The sequence below is a fragment of the Notamacropus eugenii genome, chromosome 3 (assembly GCF_028372415.1).
Source record: "Notamacropus eugenii isolate mMacEug1 chromosome 3, mMacEug1.pri_v2, whole genome shotgun sequence".
Classification (NCBI taxonomy): domain Eukaryota; kingdom Metazoa; phylum Chordata; class Mammalia; order Diprotodontia; family Macropodidae; genus Notamacropus; species Notamacropus eugenii.
The window spans coordinates 252,967,119-252,973,932 of NC_092874.1; the positions used below are offsets into that span (position 1 = coordinate 252,967,119).

Consider the following 6,814-nt stretch of genomic DNA (forward strand, 5'->3'; position numbering starts at 1 on the left):
TCCCATGATGCTATTCAATTAAGGTACTGCATTCGGACAGCATTTATATTTCTAAATTAACACACATCACAGACTAACCAGCACTAATGCAAATCCAAACACCTAGGTAAGACATGGCTGAGCACATAATGACTGAGATGTTCCCTCTCTCACTTACAATCACTTTGAAGCAATTGAGCAATTTACTTTTGTAAGAAAGAGCTTAGATATTGTTCAGAACAAGAAGTGTAGGGTCTCAAATCAGTACATACTTGTTGAAGTTGGACAGCTAATCTTGATATAGCATGGAACAGCAACCAGAGAAGCAAGCAAAACTGTAACACACATCTCAATAAAAATGCCACACCTGTCTTGGCATCAACCAGAAATATTTTGCAATAAGTAAAGGGGGAAAGAAAGATTTATTATGTCCAGGCCAAGCAGAAAATATTTCTGCAGAATGAATTGAAAAATACTTGGTTCCCCCAAAGTGTATCATATATACCAGACATTTTAAAACCTGTATTTTAAAAAAAATATTAGGTAACAAAAGTTTTATAAAGCAAAATGGACATATTTTAGAGTTCCAAGATGCTTTCTAAATAGTTTTAACTACTCAGTTCCAAAGAAGGCAAAGTCCTTGTTTAACCTTCTTTCTACTACTTAGAAGTTGAATGTTACAGTACTGAATTCCTGTTTATTTCAGACATTAACACACATCCCATTGAGATGATATGTTCTGAAGTCATACTATCTCAAGTGAGAAGGCATAGTTAATGTTCTATTACTTACATTATGTGGCCCCATTTATTTCAGTTTATGGGTCTCTGTAAAAAAAATCTTTTTAATTGACATTTGAAAACCAGTGGAGTTCAAGATATAGAAGAATTTCTCTTGAAATTTGAAAACAAGGAGAATAATAGAATTTTTCAGAGCGGCAACAATTGCATCACTTATAAAGAACAAAGTTTGGAGTCAAGAACATTCAATTACATATGTAGTTCATGTGAAACTGGTTAAGTTACTTCACTCTCAATGTCCAAGCTGCCTATATCAATTGGTAGAGTTTATCATCAGAAGTTTCCTACATAGAGCAATGAAAGCACAAATGTATACAACTGTGTGTGTATATGTATATATATACACATATACATATATATGTATACACACATACAGACACATACATGTGTATGAAATATATATATATATATTTATATATTTTTCTTTTGAATTTGAACAAAAGAACAAAAACATAAAAAAAAATTCCAAAGATATTTGCTACATTTTATTGTTGTTGTTGCTCCCATGATGAATTTTAAACTTATCAGAAAGTGGTTCTTATCTGCATGGGTAATGCTTTGATTTAAAAAAACATATGTAGCTTAAAGTTTGAGGAAAATAGATTTCCTTTGAAAGGGAATTCATTTGAAAGTGAACCAATCCCTTTTTCACAAGGAACAAGACTAAGTTTTAGAGTTTAGTTTAAAAGGACAATGAAAAGAAAAGATCAATTAACTTGTAGTCAGGGGATAATAACCTTGTTGTAGTTAAAGTTATCTTTCCATAGAAGCAAAACTTGTTGATTTAACTGACTTAATTTTTTTTTTAAATCAAAACAGCTACACAAACAAAACCTTTACTTCAAAAGATACATCTCAAAAGACTGTAAGGTCCTTGAGGGGAAGCAATGTCTTATTTTTTGTCTTTTGTAAATCTTTACCTAGCACATAGTAAGTGTTAAATAAAATCTTGTTGAATTGAATCCTAGTCTGGTTTTGCTTGCAATTCATAGAAATCACATTTTGTCCACATATAGAACCTCAAAAATCATCTAGACTAATGCACATTTGATTTATGAATTCTCATAGCATCTCCAAAATAAATAGGTTGCTCCTTTCGTTCTCTCATCCCTGCTGTATATGATAGTATAGGAAAAAAATATGTTCACAGAATTGTTTTCTCTGATTTGTATCTCATACCTATTTATGCCATTGGTTTAAAGTTCATCTCAAAGGCAAAATAACCATATTTTCATCTGAATGTCAATAAAGACCTAATACATAAGTCTTGAACTGAAAGGGACCTCAGAAACCATCTAGTACAACTCCATCATTTTACAATAAGAACATCACACCCCAGAGAAATTGACTAGTTAATAAAAAAGACCAAAGATCACTCTGAGTGTATTCTGGGCTGGACGAGATTCAGGCCAATCCAATCCAATTTAATACTTATATTGGAATAAAACAAAACACTCAGATCATTTAAGTATTAATAGTATATATCTATCAACATATACACATATATGCATATTTATATATATATATATATCCATATCCATATCCATATATGTATATAGTCACACCAAGAGATAGATATTCAACAAAGGTATCCATTGAATATTTGACAGATTTATTCTGCTAGGTGAAACTCCTTTGACTAAGTTAATCATTCTTGGTCTACTTTTGGTCATTTCTCCTAATCCCAACAGTTAAACTTCAAGAAGATTGTGCAGAGACAAGCTGGTGGATTATGGGAAGCCACTCTGCTGAACTCTCCCAAAATACACTTCCAAACAACTTTAAAATAATAATGAACCCACATTCTGCAGTGGTAACATCAATACATGGTCAGGGAAAGACTTTTTTGACCTAGAAAAACATAAGAGGATGATAGGAGAAGTCTGTGGCTTCAGAGGCAGCTGAAGCAATAGAAGCCACAATAGCAGCAGCAACAGCAGCTTCAGGAGCTCTCAACCCAGATAAAGGCGTTAGACCACTGGTAAAAAAGAAATTAGAGGGACCCTTTGCTTCTACAGGTTACAAATGGTGCTGATTAGCAACTCTGTTGCGCACACACATGTCTAAGTCTTTTTTTTCTCATATTTATAATTATTATTCATTTATTTGTTTTCAGTTTTCTACAATCACTTCCATATAACTTAGATTTTTTCCTACTCCACCTCCCTCTTTCTTTCCCTCCTCCCTCCTGAAGTTGGCATACAATTTTATATAGGTTTTAAACACACATTCCTATTAAATACATTTTCACCTTAGTCATGTTGCATAGAAGAATTAAAATGAATGGGAGAAATCATAAAACAAACCAAAATGTAATACAAAGGAAAATGATCTGCTACAATCTGCTATCGAATTCCATAGTACTTTCTTTGGATGTGGAAGGCATTTTGCCTTAAAAGACCCTTGGGAATATTTTAAGTCCTTGCATTGTAATAAAGTTCTAAGTGTACCAGAAAAAAATCCTTACACACTGTGATTGTTGCTGTGTATAAAGTTCTCCTGGTTCTGCTCCTTTCGCTCAGCATCAGTTCATGTAAGTCTTTCCAGGCCTCTCTGAAGTTCTTCTGTTCATCATTTCTTACAGCACAATAGTATTCCATTACATTCACATACCACAATTTATTTAGCCATTCCCCAATTAATTTCCAGTTTTTGACCACCAAAAAGAGTGTTGCTATAAATATTTTTGTACATTTAGGACCCTTTCCCATTTTAACGGTCTCTTGGGGAATAGAGTTCTTAAACAGCATTGCTGGGTCAGAGGGTATGAACATTTTCGTAGGCCTTTGGGTATAGTCATACATGTCTAAGTCACAGGAGAAAAGGAGTGCTGGGGCATCCATGACAAAAAGAACAGGGGCCCTGGTCACTGTACCAAGGCAAAAAGAGCACTACAGCTTGTGAGAGCAGGGGTTCTTCATGGATAAAGACCAGAGTTCAGTTTAGGAAAGGAGTGACCATACCTTTCCCAAGATCATACCACTTTGAAAGCATAAAAAAACTTAACAGATTCCCAGAACTAGCTCTGAAAATCACAGTGTGAAAAACAAAGCAAAACATGAATCTTTGAACCTTTTGGAAAAGAATCTCCCTCCCATCTAGGGATTACAGCCTATAAAAATAAGCAAAACAAAAGAGAGAGAGAGAGAGAGAGAGAGAGAGAGAGAGAGAGAGAGAGAGAGAGAGAGAGAGAGAGAGAGAGAGAGAGAGGGAGGGAGAGGTAATTTGATCATAAAAATCCTACTATGGTGATAGTGAAGACCAAGTTGTAAAACAAGTCGTAAGCTCAGAAGAAACTTTGTGAAAATAGCTACCAAAAAAAAAATCAAAGTAAAAAGTTAATTTGACTCGAACCCAATAAGAATTTTTGGAATATTTAAGGAATGAAATAAAAATGACTGAGGAAAAATGAGGAAAGAAATGAGATTGAAGAAAGACAAGTAAGAAAAGAAAATGATGTTTAGTTTAAAAAAAAGGCACAAAAATGTTGTAGAAAATAATAACTAAAAGAGCAGAACGTGCAAATGGTAAAAGAGGCACAAAAATCTATAATAGGGAAGAACTTGTTACAAGATAGAATAAGGCTTTCCCTTTTCTCCTCAGCTCAGTGCCAAGTTCTGGTGCTTCAGTCCCATTTGTGAAACAAAATATTGAAGGTTGGAGTCAACAGATTTGGCCGTATTGAGTGCCTGGTGACCAGGGCTGCTTATACTGAAGGTGGAATAGACATATGGCCAGCAATGACCCCTTCATTGATCTCAACTATACAGTTTATATGTTTCAATAAGACTCCACCCATGGCAAATTCAAGGGCACTATCAAAGCTGAAAATGGAAAGCTGGTGTTCAATGGAAAAGCCATTACTTTCTTCTAGGAGCAGAATCCCACCAATATCAAAGTGGGAGATGTTGGAACTGAGTATGTTGTAGAGTCTGCTCGAGTCTTTACCACCATAGAAAAGGCTGGGGCTGACTTGAAGGGTGGAGCCAAGAGAGTCATCATGTCTGATGCCCCAATATTCATGATGGGAGGGAACCATGAGAAATATGATAATTCCCTTAAGATTTCCAGTTATGTTTCTTGCACTACCAACTGCTTGGCCCTCCTGGTCAAGGTAATTCTTGACAACTTTGGCATTGTGGAAGGACTCATGACTACAGACATGCCATTACTGCTACTCAGAAGACAGTAGATGATAAGACTAGTAAGCTGTAACAGTAAGCACCCCAACATACATGGGGGGCCTGCTTAGATCTGCATTCATAAAAGGAAAGGAAATTTTTGAAGGGTTAACAATCATTTTAATTATCACATGTATCATTCCTTTAATCAAGCACATATATCATTCACCTAGTTGAGGGGAGTCAGCACCCTGAACTTCAAAGAAAAAAGATACAGAGAAATCAAAAGTCAACAGATGTGGCTTCCTCTGCCTGACCATCAACAGACAGGTCTAACTGTCTGACCATAGTTACCAGAGAGGGAAGCCCTGAAATCTGGATTTTCCAAGCCTGGGGACTCCTTACCAGGTTGTCAGAGTCCTCCTGGTCAAACAAACACTTCCCACATGTAATCCCCAAAGCAAAGCCTCATCCTCAGAGTATTTATACACTTTTCAGAGCCAGATGGCATAACCCTCTGATCCAGTGCCTCAATGGAAAAACAAGGTACTTGGAACTCTCCTACAAAACAGCACCCTTAATCAAGCTTCCCTCAGTGGGTAGGGCCATCAATGAGTGAGGAAGATCTTCTTTAATCACATTATTCATTCAGAGGCACTTTTAGAAAAACAAAAATATCAACTAATTCTAATTTGATTGTCATCACATGAGCTGTGGTATGATGGGCATAGTGCTGCCCAAAACATCATCCCTGCTTCCACTGGTACTGCTAAGGGTGTAGGCAAGGTCATACCTGAGCTGAATGGGAAGCTCACAGGGATGGCCTTTTATGTTGCTACTCTCAATGTATCTGTTGTGGATTTGACCTGCTTCCTGGAGAAATCCACCAAATATGATAATATTAAGAAAGTGGTGAGGCAGGCATCAAAGAGATCATTGGAAAGCATCTTGGGCTACACAGAGGACCAGGTTGTATCTTGTGATTTTAATAGCAACACCTACTCTTCTACCTTTGATGCTGGCTCTGCCATTGCCCTTAATGACTATTTTATCAAGCTCATTTCTTGGTACAACAATGAGTATGGTTATAGTAATTGTGTAGTAGACCTCATGGTCTACATGCCCTCCAAGGAGTAAAATGGAAAGCCGTACCTAGACAAAACAACAGAAAAAGAGATCCACTACTGGGGAGCCTACATTCCTATTCTAAGGATCCCATATCTCATTCACATCCTTGTCTCAAGCACCCTGTAGTAAGGGAGAGAAACCTAGAGTCCTGTATTGTGTACCATCAAAAAGTCACTACACTGAGTGAAAAAAAGTTAGAATCAGTAAAATGGAAAAAGTAGTACAAAAATTCATTGAAGAATAAAATTAAAATCGGGCAAGTGGAACCTAATAACTCCATGAGATATCAAGAAACAATAAAAGAAAGTTAAAAAAATGAAAACAAAGAAGAAAATTTGAAATATTTTACCAGAAAGAACAATTGATTTAGACAACAGATTGAGCAAAGATAATTTAAGAATCATTGTATTAACTGAAAATCTGGATTAAAGAAGAATTTAGACATCATATTTCAAGAATTTTTCAGGGAAAATTTCCACAATAGCTTAGATTCAGAGGATAAAATGGAAATTGGAAGAATCTACTAAATTATCTTCTGAAAGAAATCCCAAAATGAAAGCTCCCAGGAATAGAATAGTGAAATTCCAGAGCTTCAATATTAAAATGAAAATATTTCATGAAAGAAATTATTCCAATATAGTGGAACCACAGTAAGGATTGCATAAGATTCAGTGGCTTCCATGATAAAGGAGCACAGAGTGTGGGATATTATATTAAAGAAGGATAATGAGGTAGGATTACAACCAAAATTATGTTTCCCAGCAAAGCTGAGTGTAATCCTTAGGA

The 6,814-nt window shown here is 35.7% G+C and overlaps 1 pseudogene; it reads left to right on the plus strand.

Annotated features, from left to right (window-relative positions):
* Window positions 1-1,287: 1,287 nt before the first annotated feature.
* LOC140532025 (glyceraldehyde-3-phosphate dehydrogenase-like) lies at window positions 1,288-6,037 on the plus strand (annotated as a pseudogene).
* The last annotated feature ends 777 nt before the right edge of the window (window positions 6,038-6,814 follow it).